The 24,785-nt window shown below is 43.5% G+C and overlaps 1 protein-coding gene across 2 annotated transcripts in view; it reads right to left on the bottom strand.

The window, feature by feature from the left end:
* The window catches only part of dym (dymeclin), a 211,929-nt gene that overhangs the window by 136,667 nt on the left and 50,477 nt on the right, over positions 1–24,785 (bottom strand). The window lies entirely within an intron of this gene.

Here is a 24,785-nt window from a genome sequence, read left to right as displayed (position 1 = left end):
ATTCAGCAGTCAAAAGTACACCATATTTACTTTGAAGAACTACTAAAATAGTGATTTTGTCAGACAGCAGCTCTGTAGAGATGATCTGATGACTTGGAATGAAATAAAGTCATCAAATAAAACATTTTATTAAAGTAAAGTGAATAAATTAGGACAAAAAAAAATCTTGGTCCAAATTGTCAAACTTATTTTTCCATATATAGACACATCTTATATGTTTTAATCAGCTATATGCACTGAGCTTGTCTGATGCTTTAAGGGCACTGTTTGATTAAATAATTATGACGTACAAATGACTAGAGGGAGTCCGACCGCAATTCATTTGAATGTGATGGGCCGGGCTCAGACTTGCTGCACAAAAACGTGACTGTGTGACTAGCACCCGTTGTCTTTCTCTCCTCCCAGCTGCAGCGAACACCACAGAACATCAAGTGTTTATCGTGCTGTCTGTGTTGCTGAAGCTGTAACATAATTACAGCCATTTCTGACTGAAAAGTTCTGTTACCAGAAATCCCTCATTTGTTTAGGAAAAACATTCTCTATTCCCGTAACGCTTGCTCTCTTTACGTGACATGTATGCATCGCATGCACATGACCAATAGGACATGACCTATAGCATGTCATAATCACATCAATAAACTCTGAACACAGTAACATGTGACAGCAAAATAGACACAGAGGACGTGACAAAAACTTGAAACCGGGGAATGTCTTATTTTTTATTTTCTTAGGGGTGGATCAGCTTAATATTGCAGAACAATATTAACGGGGGAATGTTTACTGGTTGCCCAGGAGGTAAAGGGGAAGTCAGATGTGTGGAACAAATTTGACTAGTTATGGAAAATACTGGAGATCAAGAAAAAGAAGGAGCAAGCGCTGTGTGTAAAATTTTTTCGACCGTTAGCAACAATGTATACAACACTAAATAAGAGTACCAGAGAGTCTGTTGTAAAACATTTTGTCAAGCCTTTATCAAATCAAATGTATTTATATAGCCCTTCTTACATCAGCTGATATATCAAAGTGCTGTACAGAAACCCAGCCGAAAACCCCAAACAGCAAGCAATGCAGGTGTAGAAGCACGGTGGCTAGGAAAAACTCCCTAGAAAGGCCAAAACCTAGGGAGAAACCTAGAGAGGAACCAGGCTATGAGGGGTGGCCAGTCCTCTTCTGGCTATGCCGGGTGGAGCTTATAACAGTACATGGCCAAGATGTTCAAATGTTCATAAATGACCAGCATAGTCAAATAATAGTAATCACATTACAGCAAAGACTAAAACCAGTCACATTCATTTGTGAATGCAATTTCCAAAATGGAATGGTTTATTTATTGTTTACATTAATCATTCAAGGGAGGCTTTATTTCATTTTAAAACTAAAATGCTTGATTGTATTTCAAATCATGAATGACTCGTACGCTGTGTGATGACCTGAACAAATTAATAATTGATTGATACAGTAGCCTACATAAGTATTGATATATATGCTTAAGTTATGTAATAATAACAATAAGGAGATCAAAAAAGTTATTATTTTTATCATTTGGAACAGTGTAAACGACACTAAATACATGATAAATAATACCAGAGGCTGTTGTAACGAAGAAAAAAAAGTCTAGAGCATTTATTACAGCATAGTAAAGATTAAAAACAGCCAAAAAATGTATCCGACATGTTGTGGTTGAGTGAAGCTTGGCGCTCACGGAATCAGTAGGCTATAAAAACAAACACTCGAACAGGCAACAGAAACAGGATCCATCTTATTTCTGTACAGCCAGGCACGTTTAACAGTTAGGTTATTAATTATAGACCTAATTAAGTTGGGGTTTCCGCTCTCCTCTCTTTTCTTAGACAATTAAGGCAAGGGCTGTTTTCTCATCTCCTCATTCCGCTGCTGCCTCCGCCGCATTGTTCTCAACACCAAAATGCTGATTAACTTTACTATTATGCACATAGCAACATGGTCTCTAGGAAAAGGCGGCAATTCAACAGCGCACTGATGTGTTTCAGAACCGCGGACAGCAACCGCACTTGAACACGGGAGAAAGCGCATCCGTTATAAAATATTATTTCGTATTAGTGTTGCACCATTGATCTTATGGAATATAACCATGTACAATTTCTGTAGCAAATGTCTTAAGAATGATGGACTCTGCCATCCCCACGGCCTCCACAATGGATTAGTCCAATCAGACAGGTGTCTTGTACACCTTGATTATATATATTCTTTTGCTATTGCTCAACTAAAGAAATCTCAGTCGACCAACAACCTATCGACCAAACAATCGAACAGTCGACTAAATGGGGTCAGCCCTAGAATAAATGGTTAATAAACGATAAGAATTGTGAAAGCATTCTACCCACATAATGCAATCGAATGTACCTCAAAAAGCTCTAATCGCTCACCACTATACACTAGAGAAAAAGCTATTTGTTTTTTAACACAGCAGCCACATATCATCAGACAGGCCCTGGTTCAGTAGCCTACGACCTGTTGTTGCAATGTTGAAGTGTCTTACGATGAAACCTACTTCAAAGCCAAATGGAACATAGTCACAAAAGCACAGTGTTTATTAAATGATATTTTTAAACCAAAAAAACGAAAGGACAAATTTAGAGCGGAAGTTTGTTTTCCTGTGAGTGTTGAGCTATTTTTTTGCAGAACGGTGAAAAGACGGTGAGCACCGCAGTGGTGCGTAAAGACCTCTCCGGTGAGCGATGAGTGGAATTTGGCCCACAGTGCTGCTCCGGCAGTCCTAATTCCCTGCATGGCGTCTAGCGGTGGCGGCCGGCAGCAGTAACCCAACAGAGCGGGGGAGAGAGGGAGGGGAGGAGCGGGGGAGATAAGCAGCCCTTGTGACTGAGCCCTGCTCATCACTGGCACCAGACCGGCTGGAGCAGACCCATTTCTGTCAGAGCACTGACCAGCAGAGCAGCATCCCAAATAGCACCCTATTCCCTATGTTTTGTACCCTACGGGCCCTGGTCAAAAGTAGTGCACTATATAGGGAATAGGCTGACATTTTGGACACAGTACAGAGCAGAGCCAGGTCCTGGCTGGCTGGCAGCATGGCTTCCTGACTCACTCCACTGACTCGCTCTTTATCCCCACAACACTGCCCTTCTCTCAATCCTCCAGCTCCCAGGCAATGATACTGACTCCAACAAGGCCATGCCATTTTAGAATTTCTCCTCAGCTATCACGCTTTCTATGGAAGAACCGTGTCTGTGTTAGGATGAATAATAGAGTCTGCAGTGGTCTACCACAGTGTGTGTGTGTGTGTGTGTGTGTGTGTGTGTGTGTGTGTGTGTGTGTGTGTGTGTGTGTGTGTGTGTGTGTGTGTACACGTGTGTTCATGCATGTGTGTGTGTACGTGTTTAACTATACTTGTGGTGACCAGAAGTCCCCACAATAATTTTTAACAAACACAAATTTAACCAACTGGGGACATTTTGTTGGTCCCCACAAGTTCAACTGCTATTTATTTCTAGGGGGTTTAGGTTTAAGGTTAGAATTAGGTTTAAGTTTAGAATTAGGGTTAGGGTTAGGAGCTAGGGTTAGTTTTAGGGGTTAAGAGCTAGTTTTAGGGTAAGGGTACGGGTCAGGGAAAATAGGATTTTTAATGGGGCTGAATTGTGTGTCCCCACAAGGTTAGTTGTACAAGACTGTGTGAGTGTGTGTGTGTGTGTGCACAAGGGTTCAGCAGAACGTGGCTAACGGTCTGTGAGAATGCATCCAGACCGACCGCCATAATGGCCATCATGTGGTCTACAGACAGGACGTGACGTCATCATTAGGGGTAATAATGACAGACAGTAGTAGTTTGTGCAGTGAACCTTGTACTGTATCAAGTCTCTTTCACCCAGCATGCCATCTACACTATATATGCAAAAGTATGTAAACACCCCGTCAAATTAGTGGATTCGGCCTTTTCAGCCACACCGGTTGTTGACATGCAATCTCCATAGACAAACATTGGCAGTAGAATGGTGTTACTGTAGAACTCAGTGACTTTCAACATGGCACCGTCATAGGATGCCACCTTTCCAACAAGTCAGTTTGTCAAATTTCTGTCCTGCTAGAGCTGCCTTGGTCAACTGGAAGTGCTGTTATGGTGAAGTGGAAACGTCTAGGAGCAACAACGGCTCAGCCACGAAGTGGTAGGCCACACAAACTCACAGAATGGGACTGCAACACTCAGAATGGGACTGCAACACAGTACCGAGTTCCAAACTGCCTCTGGAAGAAACATTAGCACAATAACTGTTTGTCGGGAGCTTCATGAAATGGATTTCCATGGCCGACAGTCGCAGACAAGCCTAAGATCACCATGCGCAATGCCAAGCGTTAGTTGGAGTGGTGTAAAGCTCGCCGCCATCGGACTCTGGAAAGGCTTCCCAGAAGAGTGGAGGCTGTTTTTGCAGCAAAGGGGGACCAACTCCATATTAATGCCCATGATTTTGTAATGAGATGTTTAACGAGCAAGTGTCCACATACATTGTCATGTAGTGTGTCTACGTCTGTGAATCATCCTCTACAAGCTAACACCAACATGGACGAGACACTAGCATGACATCATAGACAGGACGTCATCCAGGAGTACTATCTGCTCAAACACCATCTGTACTGTTGATATGGGTCTGAGGCTAACGGTGGACGATAGGAAGACATCTGTACTGTTGATATGGGTCTGAGGTAAACGGTGGACGATAGGAAGACATCTGTACTGTTGATATGGGTCTGGGGCTAACGGTGGACGATAGGAAGACATCTGTACTGTTGATATGGGTCTGAGGCTAACGGTGGACGATAGGAAGACATCTGTACTGTTGATATGGGTCTGGGGCTAACGGTGGACGATAGGAAGACATCTGTACTGCTGATATGAGTCTGAGGACGATACGATAGGAGATGACCTCAACAACAAGTGATGGTGTCAGTAAAGCAGAAACAGCAGTAACATCAGCCTACAAACTCACAGCTTCCTTCCACACAAGATTGTATTAATATTTCTGACACCTTGGAAGTAGTTTGTTTACCAGGTCAACCTACCTACCTACCTACCTACCTACCTACCTACCTACCTACCTACCTACCTACCTACCTACCTACCTACCTACCTACCTACCTACCTACCTACCATCTTCCAACCCAGCTCCTTGTCACAGCTCCCTCCCACACAAGTTGTATCACATTTCGTACACCAATGGTTTTGTTTACCTATTTGAGCTCCTACAGTGCCTTCGGAAAGTATTCAGACCCCTTAACTATTTCCACATTTTGTTCCGTGTTAGCCTTATTCTAAAATGCAATAAATAAAAAAAACGTACTAAGAAATCTACACACTATACCCCATAATGACAAAGCGAAACCAGTTGACATTTTTACAAATGTATTAAACATAAAAAACAAATACTTTATTTACATAAATATTCAGACCCTTTGCTATGAGACTCGAAATTGAGCTCAGGTGCATCCTGTTTCCATTGATCATCCTTGTTTCTACAACTTGATTGGAGTCCACCTGTGGTAAATTCAATTGATTGGACATGATTGGTCAAGGCACACACCTGTCTATATAAGCTCCCACAATTGACAGTGCATGTCAGAGCAAAGGTTGAAGGAATGAGGTCAAAGGAATTGTCCAAGACAGGATTGTGTCAAGGCACAGATCTGGGGAAGGGTACCAAAACATGTCTGCAGCATTGAAGGTCCCCAAGAACACAATGGCCTCCATCATTGTTAAATGGAAGAAGTTTGGAACCACCAAGACTCTTCCAAGAGCTGGCCGCCGGGCTAAACTGAGCAATCAGGGGAGAAGTGCCTTGGTAAGAGAGGTGACCAAGAACCCAATGGTCACTCTGACAGAGCTCTAGAGGTCCTCTGTGGAGATGGGAAAACCTTCCAAAAGGACAACCATCTGTGCAGCACTCCACCAATCAGGCCTTTATGGTAGTGACCACACAGAAGCCACTCCTCAGTAAAAGGCACGACAGCCCGCTTGGAGTTTGCCAAAGGGCACCTAAAGACACTCAGAACATGAGAAACAAGATTCTCTGGTCTGATGAAACCAAGATTTAACTCTTTGGCCTGAATGCCAAGCGTCACGTCTTGAAGAAACCTGGCACCATCCCTACGGTGAAGCATGGTGGTGGCAGCATCATGCTGTGGGGATGTGTTTCAGCAGCAGGGATTGGAAGACTAGTCAGGATTGAGGCAAAGATGAACGGAGCAATGAAAACATTCTCCAGATCGCTCAGGACCTCAGACTGGGGTGAAGGTTCACCTTCCAACAGGACAACGAACTTAATCACACAGCCAAGACAACACAGGAGTGGCTTCGGGACAAGTCTCAATGTCCATGGGTGATCCAGCCAGAGCCCGGACTTGAACTCGATCAAACATCTCTGGAGAGACCTGAAAATATCTATGCAGCAACGCTTCCCATCCAACCTGACAGAGCTTGAGAGGATCTACAGAGAAGAATTGGAGAAACTCCCCAAATACAGGTGTGCCAAGCTTGTAGCGTCATACCCAATAAGACTCGAGGCTGTAATCGCTGCCAAAGGTGCTTCAACAAAGTACTGAATAAAGGGTCTGAATACTTATGTACATGTGATATTTCAGTTTTTATTTTTAACAACTTAGCAGAAATTTAAAAAAAAACTGTTTTTGTTTGTCATTATGGGGTATTGATGAGTGGGGAAAAAACGATTTAATCAATTTTAGATTAAGGCTGTAACCTAACAAAATGTGGAAAAAGCCAATGGGTCTGAATACTTTCCCGAAGGCAGCTTATAGACAGACGCTGTGAGGCTTGTAGCCGTGATGATAAACCAACGATAGGAGAAATATGCATAACATACCACGCCGTGCCGACCCATGGTAAATAAACAGCCTTCTGATAATGACACACACACACACACACACACACACACACACACACACACACACACACACACACACACACACACGTAGATAGAGTACACTCAGACACACACAAGATGTACACAGATGTGTGCACACAGTCCGACACACACACACTTACGGGCCCCCAGACCTCATGTCCTGTATATAGGCACTGTGGAGCCATAGGACCTCATGTCCTGTATATATGCACTGTGGAGCCATAGGACCTCATGTCCTGTATATATGCACTGTGGAGCCATAGGACCTCATGTCCTGTATATATGCACTGTGGAGCCATAGGACCTCATGTCCTGTATATATGCACTGTGGAGCCATAGGACCTCATGTCCTGTATATATGCACTGTGGAGCCATAGGACCTCATGTCCTGTATATATGCACTGTGGAGCCATAGGACCTCATGTCCTGTATATATGCACTGTGGAGCCATAGGACCTCATGTCCTGTATATATGCACTGTGGAGCCATAGGACCTCATGTCCTGTATATATGCACTGTGGAGCCATAGGACCTCATGTCCTGTATATATGCACTGTGGAGCCATAGGACCTCATGTCCTGTATATATGCACTGTGGAGCCATAGGACCTCATGTCCTGTATATATGCACTGTGGAGCCATAGGACCTCATGTCCTGTATATATGCACTGTGGAGCCATAGGACCTCATGTCCTGTATATATGCACTGTGGAGCCATAGGACCTCATGTCCTGTATATATGCACTGTGGAGCCATAGGACCTCATGTCCTGTATATATGCACTGTGGAGCCATAGGACCTCATGTCCTGTATATATGCACTGTGGAGCCATAGGACCTCATGTCCTGTATATATGCACTGTGGAGCCATAGGACCTCATGTCCTGTATATATGCACTGTGGAGCCATAGGCAGTATAGTATTAATAGGTTGGTTTGGTCTCCTCTCAACGACGACACCAGGGGCTCTGGCTGCTATTCCAACTATTCACAGCCAGAGTCTCACAGAATTCATTTCTATATGTGTCCATGGGAGACAGACTATTCAACAGAGAGCATAATGACTATATTCTCTATACATACTGTATAGTCCGGGTCTTGGCAACAGTACTTCATTTACACTCATCGTTTCTGGTCGTAATTTACTCTGGATTATGTCAACCTATTTTATTCCTAGCCTACTTCTAAAACCAGATTAAATCTAGCTTCAGATGTGAAACAAAATGTCAAGCCACACATTACTAGATTGTTAAATTGCAGACATATAGTCTAACACAGTGGTCCATATAGTCTAACACAGTGGTCCCCACCCAGGGGTACTAGGACCCCTGAGGGTACTTGGTCTATCCACAGGGGGTACTTGAGAAGACTCATGAGACCATAGGTCTACTGGTAAAATGCACATGAGGGGGTACTTCAAGGGTACTCCGGACAGACCAAACTCAGTTGGTGGTACACGTACACACACACAGACAGAGCGCCACTTCCTTTGCCTCGACATTGTCAGCTGCTTTGTTCTGGACAGGAAGTTAGACAGGTGGCACTATGGTGCCGTGGGGCCAGTCTGGCGCGGACCGACACACACACACACACACACACACACACACACACACACTGTGGGGCGAAACTGGCACAGTGACAAGCGAACACACAGACAGGTCTGTATATCCCTAATGACACCCTAATCCCTAAGTAGTGCTCTATGTAGAGAATAGGGTACCATTTGGAATGCAGAAACGCTGACGGGGAGACGGGCCTCAGCATGACTAAGCTCTGCTCCACTTCCTCAGGACAACCGTGAACTGGCAGACCAGGCACGACTCAACTTCACTAATAACCAGGATGAAATGTTTCCTCTTCCTTTCACTTTCCCTTTTCAGACCTTTTCTCTGAGGAAATCATGCTAAGTGACATCCAGTATGAAGGAAGTTAGGAGGTAGTTTCGCGAGCCAATGCTAACTAGCTTTAGCACAATGACTGGATGTCTATGGTAACAGCTAGCATGCTTCAAACTGCACGCAGAGACATACAAATGGTATCCACGAGTTCATCTGACTCTGGGAAAGTATTTATCTACCCCTGGGATTTGGCCAGTGCTTCAGATCACGGACCTGGTTTACCAACCCTCCTGACGCAGCAGAAATAAAATAAATGAGTAAGCAACTCTTCAGTAAACAAGGATTAAAACAGGTATTCCTGTAGAAATAGTTCTCAATAGCTTTACACTGTGCACTTTGTAAGGCAAACAAATACACAAAATACAATACAGCGCGCCAAACCCAGTTAAATCTCCGGCATCCCAACCAAACTCTAACGTGCATCTTTCTCTCTTTAGAGGCTACATTGGCAGCACTATACACAACATATTCAATAAATGTATGTGTATTTTCTAAACCAATGAACCATTCGCTACAACATCTGGTTGTTTAATATGTGAAGTCAGAATACAGGCACAGACCGGTACAGATGAACTACAACAAACACTACTACTGCAAGTCTGCCAGCATGGACGACCACGACTCAATAAATACAAAAGAACCGGAGCAACGGGATGAAAGCCACTGTATTACTGTACATGAATTCAGCCCAACCGTTTTCACTGCTGTTAGTAAGAGCTTATATAGTTTTTGTGGCAAGAAAGGGTGAATCCTAAATGGAACCCTAATTAGTGCACTACTTTGGACCAGGTCCATTGAAAAAAAAAATATTTATCTAGGCAAGTCAGTTAAGAGCAAATTCTTATATACAATGACGACCAGTGGGCCAGTAACAATGGGTTAACTGCCTTGTTCAGGGGCAGAACGACAGATTTTTACCTTGTCAGCTTGGGGATTCGATCTAGCAACCTTTCGGTTACTGGCCCAACGCTCAAACCACTAGGCTACCTGCCACCCCATTAGAAACAGGGTACCATTTGGAACGTCCTCTAAGCCAACTCCCAGTCAGACGATGTCTGGATGGAATCATCTTAGATTGTCATTTCTCACAGAGCATTGGAACATTAGGTAGCCTACAGTAATACAGTAAAAGGGGAAATTACAATGCAGTTGGTTGGAAGGCTTCAACAATCTCTTCTTTCTTTCCATGGAGACAAATAAGAGGGCTGATATAAAACTGGTTTGATGAATAGAGATTCATAGGTTGGCTACAGCCCTGCCTACAGACATCGTGTGACTGACTGAGGCAGGCTAAGGGACTGGCTGACAGAGATTTCCTGGGAATGCCCAACTGAAGATCATACAGACACAGGGCTATGAGTAAGACATCTTTAAGCATGCATGTACGTGCACGCGCCCACACACACACACAGTCCTGTGGCGGCATGTGAAACAGGATCATACGATCATGCTGGGGGTAAATGAGTGATGGGAAATTCTGAGGAAAGAATGCTTCAAACTGGAAAAAAGGGAGCCTTAACCAACCCGTCTGTCTGTCTGTCTGTCTGTCTGTCTGTCTGTCTGTCTGTCTGTCTGTCTGTCTGTCTGTCTGTCTGTCTGCCTGTCTGCCTGTCTGCCTGTCTGCCTGTCTGCCTGTCCGTCCATCCAGCCCTGCAGGGCATGTTAGCTCTGTCTGTCACATTACACAATTTGTTCCAATGTGGACACACCAGGCAGTTTCCAGTCTGTTCTCCAGTCATCTCAGTAAGGGGAGAGACAACGGTCTGTCCCAGCTGTGGACGTGACTGTCATGACTACAACCAGTCAGCCAACATCCTATATGGCGTCTATCCATCAGTGTGTGTGTGTGTGTGTGTGTGTGTGTGTGTGTGTGTGTGTGTGTGTGTGTGTGTGTGTGTGTGTGTGTGTGTGTGTGTGTGTGTGTGTAAGAGGGAGGAGACGAGGCAGCAGCAGACACTGAGGCTCTGGGGGATTACAGAGAGGACAAGGCATAACTCTGACCTCTGATAACGGTCAGACAGTAGTCGCACATACACACAAAGAGAAAAACACACACACACACACACACACACACACACACCGTAGTCAGAGACAGAGACGGGCCGGCTTCTGATGGCCCGCTGATAGGCGTCTGCCACCAACAAAGAACACTTATCTATGGGAAACCGCTGACCGCCGATCCATTCAGACTCAGAGTCTCTCTCCCTCCATGTCCATAAAGGGCCTCTCTTCCTCTTGTTTTGTTTGACCATGGGCTCTTCTTGTTTTCCATTCAGACAGCCGGTCACTCACTCGCTCTGCCTCTCTCAATTCAATGGGCTTTACTGGCATGTTAACATACAATCACTCACTCGCTCTGCCTCTCTCAATTCAATGGGCTTTACTGGCATGTTAACATACAATCACTCACTCGCTCTGCCTCTCTCAATTCAATGGGCTTTACTGGCATGTTAACATACAATCACTCACTCGCTCTGCCTCTCTCAATTCAATGGGCTTTACTGGCATGTTAACATACAATCACTCACTCGCTCTGCCTCTCTCAATTCAATGGGCTTTACTGGCATGTTAACATACAATCACTCACTCGCTCTGCCTCTCTCAATTCAATGGGCTTTACTGGCATGTTAACATACAATCACTCACTCGCTCTGCCTCTCTCAATTCAATGGGCTTTACTGGCATGTTAACATACAATCACTCACTCGCTCTGCCTCTCTCAATTCAATGGGCTTTACTGGCATGTTAACATAGAATCACTCACTCGCTCTGCCTCTCTCAATTCAATGGGCTTTACTGGCATGTTAACATACAATCACTCACTCGCTCTGCCTCTCTCAATTCAATGGGCTTTACTGGCATGTTAACATACAATCACTCACTCGCTCTGCCTCTCTCAATTCAATGGGCTTTACTGGCATGTTAACATACAATCACTCACTCGCTCTGCCTCTCTCAATTCAATGGGCTTTACTGGCATGTTAACATACAATCACTCACTCGCTCTGCCTCTCTCAATTCAATGGGCTTTACTGGCATGTTAACATACAATCACTCACTCGCTCTGCCTCTCTCAATTCAATGGGCTTTACTGGCATGTTAACATACAATCACTCACTCGCTCTGCCTCTCTCAATTCAATGGGCTTTACTGGCATGTTAACATACAATCACTCACTCGCTCTGCCTCTCTCAATTCAATGGGCTTTACTGGCATGTTAACATACAATACTCTGAGTGTTGAAAACATTAAGACAGGGAATGGCTGTTTTCTTCTCCATAACGTATTTTTCATCCAAGAGGTCCATGAAATCGTCATATTTTCCGATGTGGTGCTTTATTTTCCCATGACAGACTGACCAGGTGAATCCCTGTTGATATCTTGTTAAATCCACTTCAAATCCATGTTGAATGTCCTGTCCTGTATGCTGTCTGTCTATTGCAGTTCATCTGTACCAGTCACAGAGCTGGTGTCAGGTTAAAGAAGGATTTTTAAGCCTTGAGACAATTGAGAATGTGTGCCATTCAGAGGGTGAATGGGCAAGACAAAATATTCAAGTGCCTTTGAACGGGATATGGTATTAAGTGGCAGGCGCACCAGTTTGTGTCAAGAACTGCAACGCTGCTGGGTTTTTCACGCTCAACAGTTTCCTGTGTGTATCAAGAATGGTCCACCACCCAAAGGACATCCAGCCAACTTGACACAACTGTGGGAAGCATTGGAGTCAACATGGGCCAGCATCCCTGTGGAATGCTTTCGGCACCTTGTAAAGTGTATGACCCGACAAATTGAGGCAGTTCTGCTGTTCTGAGGCCAAACTCGTTACATTACAGCATTATTCTAAAATTAATAATGATTAAATAGTGTTATTTACAAATCAATCTACACACAATACCCCATAATGATGACGCAAAAACAGGTTTTAGAAATGTATAAAAAAAAAATACATGGAAATATCACTTTTACATAAGTATTCAGTACTTTGTTGAAGCACCTTTGGCAGCGATTACAGCCTCGAGTCTTCTTGGGTATGACGCTACAAGCTTTGCACACCTGTATCCTTTCAAGCTCTGTCAGGTCTCTCCAGAGATGATTGATCAGGTACAAGTCTGGGTTCTGGCTGGGCCACTAAAGGACATTCAGAGACTTGTCCCGAAGCCACTCCTGTGTTGTCTTGGCTGTGTGCTTAGGGTTGTTGTCCTGTTGGAAGGTGAACCTACGTCCCAGTCTGAGGTCCTGAGCGCTCTAGAGCAGGTTTTCATCAAGGATCTCTCTGTACTTTGCTCTGTTCATCTTTGCCTCGATCCTGAACTCTGGAGCTCTGTCAGAGTGACCATCGTGTTATTGGTCACCTCCCTCCCCAAGGCACTTCTCCCTCGATTGCTCAGTTTGGCCGGGCGGCCAGCTCTATGAAGAGTCTTGGTGGTTACAAACTTCTTCCATTTAAGAATGATGGAGGCCACCGTGTTCTTGGGGACCTTCAATGCTGTAGACATGTTTTGGTACCCTTCCCCAGATCTGTACCTCAACACAATCCTGTCTCGGAGCTCTACGGACAATTCCTTCAACCTTTGCTCTGACATGCACTGTCAACTGCGGGACCTTATATAGGCAGGTGTGTGCCTTTCCAAATTATGTCCAATCAATTGAATTTACCACAGGTGCTCCAATCAGGTTGTAGAAACATCTCAAGGATGATCAATGGAAACAGGATTCTTCTGAGCTCAATTTCGAGTCTCATAGCAAAGGGTCTGAATACTTATGTTAAGGTATCTGCTTTTTTTTTTATAAATTTGCAAAAATTCCTAAAACATGTTTTTGCTTTGTCATTATGGGGAATAGTGTGTAGATTGCTGAGGATTTGTTTTATTTAATCCATTTTAGAATAAGGCTGTAACGTAACAGGGTACTGAGCGGCCCGGCTAGTAGTGGCCAGTAGTGGCTATTTCACAGTCTGATGTAGTAGTAGTGGCTAGTAGTGGCTATTTCACAGTCTGATGTAGTAGTAGTGGCCAGTAGTGACTATTTCACAGTCTGATGTAGTAGTAGTGGTTAGTAGTGGCTATTTCACAGTCTGATGTAGTAGTAGTGGTTAGTAGTGGCTATTTCACAGTCTGATGTAGTAGTAGTGGTTAGTAGTGGCTATTTCACAGTCTGATGTAGTAGTAGAGGCTAGTAGTGACTATTTCACAGTCTGATGTAGTAGTAGTGGCTAATAGTGGCTATTTCACAGTCTGATGTAGTAGTAGTGGCTAGTAGTGACTAGTAGTGGCTATTTCACAGTTTGATGTAGTAGTAGTGGCTAATAGTGGCTAGTAGTGGCTATTTCACAGTCTGATGTAGTAGTAGTGGCTAGTAGTGGCTATTTCACAGTCTGATGTAGTAGTAGTGGCTAGTAGTGGCTATTTCACAGTCTGATGTAGTAGTAGTGGCTAGTAGTGGCTATTTCACAGTCTGATGTAGTAGTAGTGGCTAATAGTGACTATTTCACAGTCTGATGTAGTAGTAGTGGCCAGTAGTGGCTATTTCACAGTCTGATGTAGTAGTAGTGGTTAGTAGTGACTATTTCACAGTCTGATGTAGTAGTAGTGGCTAGTAGTGGCTATTTCACAGTCTGATGTAGTAGTAGTGGTTAGTAGTGGCTATTTCACAGTCTGATGTAGTAGTAGTGGCTAGTAGTGACTATTTCACAGTCTGATGTAGTAGTAGTGGCTAATAGTGACTATTTCACAGTTTGATGTAGTAGTAGTGGCTAGTAGTGACTATTTCACAGTCTGATGTAGTAGTAGTGGCCAGTAGTGGCTATTTCACAGTCTGATGTAGTAGTAGTGGCTAGTAGTGACTATTTCACAGTCTGATGTAGTAGTAGTGGTTAGTAGTGACTATTTCACAGTCTGATGTAGTAGTAGTGGCCAGTAGTGGCTATTTCACAGTCTGATGTAGTAGTAGTGGCTAGTAGTGACTATTTCACAGTCTGATGTAGTAGTAGTGGCTAATAGTGACTATTTCACAGTCTGATGTAGTAGTAGTGGTTAGTAGTGACTATTTCACAGTCTGATGTAGTAGTAGTGGCCAGTAGTGGCTATTTCACAGTCTGATGTAGTAGTAGTGGCTAGTAGTGACTATTTCACAGTCTGATGTAGTAGTAGTGGCTAATAGTGACTATTTCACAGTCTGATGTAGTAGTAGTGGCTAGTAGTGACTATTTCAAAGTCTGATGTAGTAGTAGTGGCTAGTAGTGACTATTTCACAGTCTGATGTAGTAGTCGTGGCTAGTAGTGACTATTTCACAGTCTGGTGTAGTAGTTGTGGCTAGTAGTGACTATTTCACAGTCTGATGTAGTAGTAGTGGTTAGTAGTGACTATTTCACAGTCTGATGTAGTAGTAGTGGTTAATAGTGACTATTTCACAGTCTGATGTAGTAGTAGTGGTTAGTAGTGACTATTTCAGTCTGATGTAGTAGTAGTGGCTAATAGTGACTATTTCACAGTCTGATGTAGTAGTAGTGGCTAGTAGTGGCTATTTCACAGTCTGATGTAGTAGTAGTGGTTAGTAGTGACTATTTCACAGTCTGATGTAGTAGTAGTGGTTAGTAGTGACTATTTCAGTCTGATGTAGTAGTAGTGGTTAGTAGTGACTATTTCAGTCTGATGTAGTAGTAGTGGCTAATAGTGGTTAGTAGTGACTATTTCAGTCTGATGTAGTAGTAGTGGCTAATAGTGACTATTTCACAGTCTGATGTAGTAGTAGTGGCTAATAGTGACTATTTCACAGTCTGATGTAGTAGTAGTGGCTAGTAGTGACTATTTCAGTCTGATGTAGTAGTAGTGGTTAGTAGTGGCTATTTCAGTCTGATGTAGTAGTAGTGGCTAATAGTGACTACTTCAGTCTGATGTAGTAGTAGTGGCTAGTAGTGGCTAATAGTGACTACTTCAGTCTGATGTAGTAGTAGTGGCTAGTAGTGGCTAGTAGTGGCTATTTCAGTCTGATGTAGTAGTAGTGGCTAATAGTGACTATTTCACAGTCTGATGTAGTAGTAGTGGTTAGTAGTGGCTATTTCAGTCTGATGTAGTAGTAGTGGCTAATAGTGACTATTTCACAGTCTGATGTAGTAGTAGTGGCTAGTAGTGACTATTTCACAGTCTGATGTAGTAGTAGTGGTTAGTAGTGACTATTTCAGTCTGATGTAGTAGTAGTGGCTAATAGTGACTATTTCACAGTCTGATGTAGTAGTAGTGGCTAGTAGTGGCTAGTAGTGACTATTTCACAGTCTGATGTAGTAGTAGTGGTTAGTAGTGACTATTTCAGTCTGATGTAGTAGTAGTGGCTAGTAGTGACTATTTCACAGTCTGATGTAGTAGTAGTGGCCAGTAGTGGCTATTTCAGTCTGATGTAGTAGTAGTGGCTAATAGTGACTATTTCACAGTCTGATGTAGTAGTAGTGGTTAGTAGTGGCTAGTAGTGACTATTTCACAGTCTGGTGTAGTAGTAGTGGCTAGTAGTGGCTATTTCACAGTCTGATGTAGTAGTAGTGGTTAGTAGTGACTATTTCAGTCTGATGTAGTAGAAGTGGCTAATAGTGGTTAGTAGTGACTATTTCAGTCTGATGTAGTAGTAGTGGCTAATAGTGACTATTTCACAGTCTGATGTAGTAGTAGTGGCTAGTAGTGGCCAGTAGTGACTATTTCACAGTCTGATGTAGTAGTAGTGGCTAGTAGTGACTATTTCACAGTCTGATGTAGTAGTAGTGGCTAATAGTGGCCAGTAGTGACTATTTCACAGTCTGATGTAGTAGTAGTGGTTAGTAGTGGCTATTTCAGTCTGATGTAGTAGTAGTGGTTTGTAGTGACTATTTCAGTCTGATGTAGTAGTAGTGGCTAGTAGTGACTATTTCACAGTCTGATGTAGTAGTAGTGGTTAGTAGTGGCTAGTTGTGACTATTTCACAGTCTGATGTAGTAGTAGTGGCCAGTAGTGGCTATTTCAGTCTGATGTAGTAGTAGTGGCTAGTAGTGGCTATTTCACAGTCTGATGTAGTAGTAGTGGCTAGTAGTGACTATTTCACAGTCTGATGTAGTAGTAGTGGCTAGTAGTGGCTATTTCACAGTCTGATGTAGTAGTAGTGGTTAGTAGTGGCTATTTCACAGTCTGATGTAGTAGTAGTGGTTAGTAGTGGCTATTTCACAGTCTGATGTAGTAGTAGAGGCTAGTAGTGACTATTTCACAGTCTGATGTAGTAGTAGTGGCTAATAGTGACTATTTCACAGTCTGATGTAGTAGTAGTGGCTAATAGTGACTAGTAGTGGCTATTTCACAGTCTGATGTAGTAGTAGTGGCTAATAGTGGCTAGTAGTGGCTATTTCACAGTCTGATGTAGTAGTAGTGGCTAGTAGTGGCTATTTCACAGTCTGATGTAGTAGTAGTGGCTAGTAGTGGCTATTTCACAGTCTGATGTAGTAGTAGTGGCTAGTAGTGGCTATTTCACAGTCTGATGTAGTAGTAGTGGCTAGTAGTGGCTATTTCACAGTCTGATGTAGTAGTAGTGGCCAGTAGTGGCTATTTCACAGTCTGATGTAGTAGTAGTGGCTAGTAGTGGCTATTTCACAGTCTGATGTAGTAGTAGTGGCTAGTAGTGGCTATTTCACAGTCTGATGTAGTAGTAGTGGCTAGTAGTGGCTATTTCACAGTCTGATGTAGTAGTAGTGGCTAGTAGTGACTATTTCACAGTCTGATGTAGTAGTAGTGGCTAATAGTGACTATTTCACAGTTTGATGTAGTAGTAGTGGCTAGTAGTGACTATTTCACAGTCTGATGTAGTAGTAGTGGCTAGTAGTGGCTATTTCACAGTCTGATGTAGTAGTAGTGGCTAGTAGTGACTATTTCACAGTCTGATGTAGTAGTAGTGGTTAGTAGTGACTATTTCACAGTCTGATGTAGTAGTAGTGGCCAGTAGTGGCTATTTCACAGTCTGATGTAGTAGTAGTGGCTAGTAGTGACTATTTCACAGTCTGATGTAGTAGTAGTGGCTAATAGTGACTATTTCACAGTCTGATGTAGTAGTAGTGGTTAGTAGTGACTATTTCACAGTCTGATGTAGTAGTAGTGGCCAGTAGTGGCTATTTCACAGTCTGATGTAGTAGTAGTGGCTAGTAGTGGCTATTTCACAGTCTGATGTAGTAGTAGTGGCTAATAGTGACTATTTCACAGTCTGATGTAGTAGTAGTGGCTAGTAGTGACTATTTCAAAGTCTGATGTAGTAGTAGTGGCTAGTAGTGACTATTTCACAGTCTGATGTAGTAGTCGTGGCTAGTAGTGGCTATTTCACAGTCTGGTGTAGTAGTAGTGGCTAGTAGTGGCTATTTCACAGTCTGATGTAGTAGTAGTGGTTAGTAGTGGCTATTTCACAGTCTGATGTAGTAGTAGTGGCTAGTAGTGGCTATTTCACAGTCTGATGTAGTAGTAGTGGTTAGTAGTGACTATTTCAGTCTGATGTAGTAGTAGTGGCTAATAGTGACTATTTCACAGTCTGATGTAGTAGTAGTGGCTAGTAGTGGCTATTTCACAGTCTGATGTAGTAGTAGTGGTTAGTAGTGACTATTTCACAGTCTGATGTAGTAGTAGTGGTTAGTAGTGACTATTTCAGTCTGATGTAGTAGTAGTGGTTAGTAGTGACTATTTCAGTCTGATGTAGTAGTAGTGGCTAATAGTGGTTAGTAGTGACTATTTCAGTCTGATGTAGTAGTAGTGGCTAATAGTGACTATTTCACAGTCTGATGTAGTAGTAGTGGCTAATAGTGACTATTTCACAGTCTGATGTAGTAGTAGTGGCTAGTAGTGACTATTTCAGTCTGATGTAGTAGTAGTGGTTAGTAGTGGCTATTTCAGTCTGATGTAGTAGTAGTGGCTAATAGTGACTACTTCAGTCTGATGTAGTAGTAGTGGCTAGTAGTGGCTAATAGTGACTACTTCAGTCTGATGTAGTAGTAGTGGCTAGTAGTGGCTATTTCAGTCTGATGTAGTAGTAGTGGCTAATAGTGACTATTTCACAGTCTGATGTAGTAGTAGTGGCTAGTAGTGACTATTTCACAGTCTGATGTAGTAGTAGTGGTTAGTAGTGACTATTTCAGTCTGATGTAGTAGTAGTGGCTAATAGTGACTATTTCACAGTCTGATGTAGTAGTAGTGGCTAGTAGTGGCTAGTAGTGACTATTTCACAGTCTGATGTAGTAGTAGTGGTTAGTAGTGACTATTTCAGTCTGATGTAGTAGTAGGGGCTAATAGTGACTATTTCAGTCTGATGTAGTAGTAGTGGCTAGTAGTGACTATTTCACAGTCTGATGTAGTAGTAGTGGCTAGTAGTGGCTAGTAGTGACTATTTCACAGTCTGATGTAGTAGTAGTGGCCAGTAGTGGCTATTTCAGTCTGATGTAGTAGTAGTGGCTAATAGTGACTATTTCACAGTCTGATGTAGTAGTAGTGGTTAGTAGTGGCTAGTAGTGACTATTTCACAGTCTGGTGTAGTAGTAGTGGCTAGTAGTGGCTATTTCACAGTCTGATGTAGTAGTAGTGGTTAGTAGTGACTATTTCAGTCTGATGTAGTAGAAGTGGCTAATAGTGGTTAGTAGTGACTATTTCAGTCTGATGTAGTAGTAGTGGCTAATAGTGACTATTTCACAGTCTGATGTAGTAGTAGTGGCTAATAGTGGCCAGTAGTGGCTATTTCACAGTCTGATGTAGTAGTAGTGGCTAGTAGTGACTATTTCACAGTCTGATGTAGTAGTAGTGGTTAGTAGTGACTATTTCAGTCTGATGTAGTAGTAGTGGCTAATAGTGACTATTTCACAGTCTGATGTAGTAGTAGTGGCTAATAGTGGCCAGTAGTGACTATTTCACAGTCTGATGTAGTAGTAGTGGTTAGTAGTGGCTATTTCAGTCTGATGTAGTAGTAGTGGTTTGTAGTGACTATTTCAGTCTGATGTAGTAGTAGTGGCTAGTAGTGACTATTTCACAGTCTGATGTAGTAGTAGTGGTTAGTAGTGGCTAGTTGTGACTATTTCACAGTCTGATGTAGTAGTAGTGGCCAGTAGTGGCTATTTCAGTCTGATGTAGTAGTAGTGGCTAGTAGTGGCTATTTCACAGTCTGATGTAGTAGTAGTGGCTAGTAGTGACTATTTCACAGTCTGATGTAGTAGTAGTGGCTAGTAGTGACTATTTCACAGTCTGATGTAGTAGTAGTGGTTAGTAGTGGCTATTTCACAGTCTGATGTAGTAGTAGTGGTTAGTAGTGGCTATTTCACAGTCTGATGTAGTAGTAGTGGTTAGTAGTGGCTATTTCACAGTCTGATGTAGTAGTAGTGGCTAGTAGTGACTATTTCACAGTCTGATGTAGTAGTAGTGGCTAATAGTGGCTAGTAGTGGCTATTTCACAGTCTGATGTAGTAGTAGTGGCTAATAGTGGCTAGTAGTGGCTATTTCACAGTCTGATGTAGTAGTAGTGGCTAGTAGTGGCTATTTCACAGTCTGATGTAGTAGTAGTGGCTAGTAGTGGCTATTTCACAGTCTGATGTAGTAGTAGTGGCTAGTAGTGGCTATTTCACAGTCTGATGTAGTAGATAGTGGCTAGTAGTGGCTATTTCACAGTCTGATGTAGTAGTAGTGGCTAGTAGTGGCTATTTCACAGTCTGATGTAGTAGTAGTGGCTAGTAGTGGCTATTTCACAGTCTGATGTAGTAGTAGTGGCCAGTAGTGGCTATTTCACAGTCTGATGTAGTAGTAGTGGCTAGTAGTGGCTATTTCACAGTCTGATGTAGTAGTAGTGGCTAGTAGTGGCTATTTCACAGTCTGATGTAGTAGTAGTGGCTAGTAGTGGCTATTTCACAGTCTGATGTAGTAGTAGTGGTTAGTAGTGGCTATTTCACAGTCTGATCTAGTAGTAGTGGTTAGTAGTGGCTATTTCAGTCTGATGTAGTAGTAGTGGTTAGTAGTGGCTATTTCACAGTCTGATGTAGTAGTAGTGGTTAGTAGTGGCTATTTCACAGTCTGATGTAGTAGTAGTGGCTAATAGTGGCCAGTAGTGGCTATTTCACAGTCTGATGTAGTAGTAGTGGTTAGTAGTGGCTATTTCACAGTCTGATGTAGTAGTAGTGGTTAGTAGTGGCTATTTCACAGTCTGATGTAGTAGTAGAGGCTAGTAGTGACTATTTCACAGTCTGATGTAGTAGTAGTGGCTAATAGTGGCTATTTCACAGTCTGATGTAGTAGTAGTGGTTAGTAGTGGCTATTTCACAGTCTGATGTAGTAGTAGTGGCTAATAGTGGCTATTTCACAGTCTGATGTAGTAGTAGTGGCTAATAGTGGCCAGTAGTGGCTATTTCACAGTCTGATGTAGTAGTAGAGGCTAGTAGTGACTATTTCACAGTCTGATGTAGTAGTAGTGGCTAATAGTGGCCAGTAGTGGCTATTTCACAGTCTGATGTAGTAGTAGAGGCTAATAGTGGCCAGTAGTGACTATTTCACAGTCTGATGGCCTGGAGATGGAAGCTGTTTTTCAGTCATTTAGTCCCAGCTTTGATGCACCTGTGCTGTCTCCGCCTTGTAGATGGTAGCAGGCCGTGGCTCAGGTGGCACAGGTTCTTGGTTATCCTCTAGGCCTTCCTGTAACACCAGCTGCTGTAGATGTACTGGAGGGCAGGCACTGTGCGCCACCCTCTGGAGAGATCTCCACCCTCATCGATGTGGATGGGGGCGTGCTCTCTCTGCTGTCCACGATCAGCTCCTTCGCTTTGTTGACTTTGAGAGAGAGGTTATTTTCCTGGCCCCACCCTGCCAGGGCCCTCACCTCCCTCTTCACGCTGTCTTGTGGTAATCAGACCTACCACTGTTGGGTTGTATTTACAATGGTGTTTGTTCTTCACAGGTAGCCCTTGTGGCAACAGGTCACCAATATTGCTGCTGTGATGGCACACTGTGGTATTTCACCTAATAGATATGTGAGTTGATCAAAATTGGATTTGTTTACCAATTCTTTCTGTAATATGAGGGAAATGTCTCTCTTATATGGTCATACATTTGGCAGGAGGTTAGGAGGTGCAGCTCAGTTTCCATCACATTTTGTGGGCAGTGTGCACATAGCCGTCTTCTCTTGAGAGCCAGGTCTGCCTACGGCAGCCTCTCTCAAAAGCAAGGCTATGCTCACTGAGTCTGTGCACAGCCGTTTCCTCTCGTTCTGCTGTTTGATTGACTCATGGTTGTATCTCATCTCTTTAATAGATTTTCCTGTAATTGGTTTCATCCCTCTCTTCTCGTCTCTCTTGCCCCGTGTCGTGCCCCGTGTCGTGCCCCGTGTCAGGCTGAGAGATGAATGAGATCATCACTATATCTTTATGATCACAACAATGTTCTAAGCACTACATTTACATCATTCCCCTTTGCTTGATTTTGCCTGTCACGGTTTGCTGTTTCTTTTTTTATGTCATTCTGAAATAGGATCTTTCATGTACATAAAGTGCATGGGCCTAGGAAGAATTCAACAGTTCTAAAAAAGAAGAGGAAACATCTGAAAATAAAGCACCACACCAGGCAAATATGACAATTTCATGATCATGGACCTCTTGGATGAAAAAAGCATTATGGGAGAAGAAAACAGCCATTCCTTGTCTCTTTCACTCACTATCTATGTTTCTCCCCTCCCTCCCTCCCTCCCTCCCTCCCTCCCTCCCACAGAGCTCTGAGTAGCGGTCCCATCTCGTCTGATGAGGAGCGTTCCAACTGGCCCCTTCCTCCTTCCTGAAAGCCTTTCCTTCATGCTCCTTCGCTAGATTTCCCTGGCGCAGGAGTGTGTGTGTGCGTGCATGCATAGCCAGGAAGAGCAGGAGGCGCAAGGGAGGCAGGAGAGCACAACATGCCAATACAAACCGTCTGATCCGAGGCCAAATCAGACCCTTAATAATAACCACAACACTGTTAACAGCCCAGTCCCCTGTGGTACCACCTACACATCCCTTCTGATTGTCCAGAGGACTATAGGCTGTCCTCTGCCGTACAAATACCATTCATTCTTCCGCTTGGCTGTCAGACAGAACAGGCTCGCTGTCCTACATAAAGACATCAGTGTGAGTAGTGTACTAAAGTCCTGATTTACAACCAGGGTGCATTGTAGACTGTGGTTAGCTGCAGCCATGGCACGTAGACAGACAGTAAATGGGTTTAGCTAGCTAGCTGCCATTCTAGAATGAGAGAGGACGTGGAAGAATCATAAAGCAGACAGAGGAAGTAAGTAATGAAGAGACTAGCACAGAAAGGCACCTGACTAGTCTGGCCAATGCTACAGTGTTGTCTGTCTATTTCTATGTATCTGTGAGCACACAGCCCTCTTTGGGACTGTGAATGGGAGACATTATGGGGCTATCTCAAGGAGGACTCGACAGACAGACCCACACACAGACAGGTCTGAGGATCCTTCACCGCTGGAAATCAACAAGACAGACTGGTCTGACCCCCTGCTGAACCCTACCCAGCAGCCACTAGTGGTCTGAGAAGAGCCTTGTGTGAAGAGAGACAGACTGGGGTAATGCAGAAGTGGACGATTGGAACGATGAAGAGAGTAAAAAACATCCACAAAACACTACAAAGAAAATGTCAAATACATTTCTTCCTTTTGGCCAAAGTCTCTCCAATCCATCTATGACTCAAATGTATTTTATAAAGCCCTTTTGCTTATACAGAAACCCAGCCTAAAACCCCAAACAGCAAGCAATGCAGATGTAGAAGCACAGTGGCTAGGAAAAACTCCCCAGAAAGGCAGGAACCTAGGAAGAAACCTAGAGGGGAACCAGGCTCTAAGGGGTGGCCAGTCTTCTTCTGGCTGTGCTTTGTTGAGATTATAAGAGTACTTGGCCATTAAGGCCAGATTATTATTTGACTCAGCTGGAAGAACAATCACAGTGGTTGTAGAGGGTGCAACAGGTCAGCACCTCAAGAGTAAATACACTAGCATTCAGTTCCAGGCCCTGAACCCGCAGGCCCCATCATCCCGATGACCCAGAGAGAGGGCTGGGTCTGGGGTCAGCTGGCTTCCTGGTTTCCCTGGCCAGGCCAGCAAAACATTTCTTATGACAGTATCTTTTTATCGCAGGTTTCCACTCCAGCCCTTAGAGGAAGAGAGCGTCCTGTAGTTTTCCACAAGTGTGTCAGAGACCTAACCAGCTTCACCCTAACCAGCCTCACCCTAACCAGCCACATCCTAACCAGCCACATCCTAACCAGCCACATCCTAACCAGTCACACCCTAACCAGCCTCACCCTAACCAGCCACATCCTAACCAGCCACATCCTAACCAGCCACATCCTAACCAGCCACATCTCTGAGGATCCCACAGTTCAATCACCACAGGCAGAGGTCTGACTCTAAAGGAACCATCAATCAACGGTTTACTCTGCTGTAGTACTTTACTACTTCCCATTAAAACAACTGGCCTGCGTCCCAAATGGCACCCTATTCCCTATGTAGTAAACTACCCTATGGGTCCTGGTCAAAATAGTGCACTATATAGGGGAAAATATGCTATTTGGGCTGGAGGCCTGGAATCACAGAGCGAGGACTCAATATAAAAAACTAAGACATCACAAGTCATTACATACATTGATCAAATATCTAGACAGAGAAGAGGTCTAACATTACTGTCTTGGTCTGACAATGAGGAAACAACAGGCAACACAGCGTCTCAAAGCTGCTCATTAAAGTGAAATGCATCCTAGCTCTCTGGATATATATGTGAGAGAGAGAGAAAGACAGAGAGAGACAGAGAGCGATAGAGAAAGGAAAGTCTCTCTGGCGCTGTCCTCTGCCTCCACTACTAATGTCAGAGAGTCTGGGCTTACATCAGTACAATTACATTTGAACGTTCAAATGATGGGATGTAAACCGATTTTGTGATTTATGTGACGTATGTTGAGACGAGGGAGAGTATACAGTCAGGGAGGT

Source organism: Salmo salar, chromosome ssa13 (assembly GCF_905237065.1).
Source record: "Salmo salar chromosome ssa13, Ssal_v3.1, whole genome shotgun sequence".
Lineage (NCBI taxonomy): Eukaryota > Metazoa > Chordata > Actinopteri > Salmoniformes > Salmonidae > Salmo > Salmo salar.
Note: the sequence above shows the minus strand (reverse complement) of the source record. Positions and strands in the feature narration are given on the sequence as shown.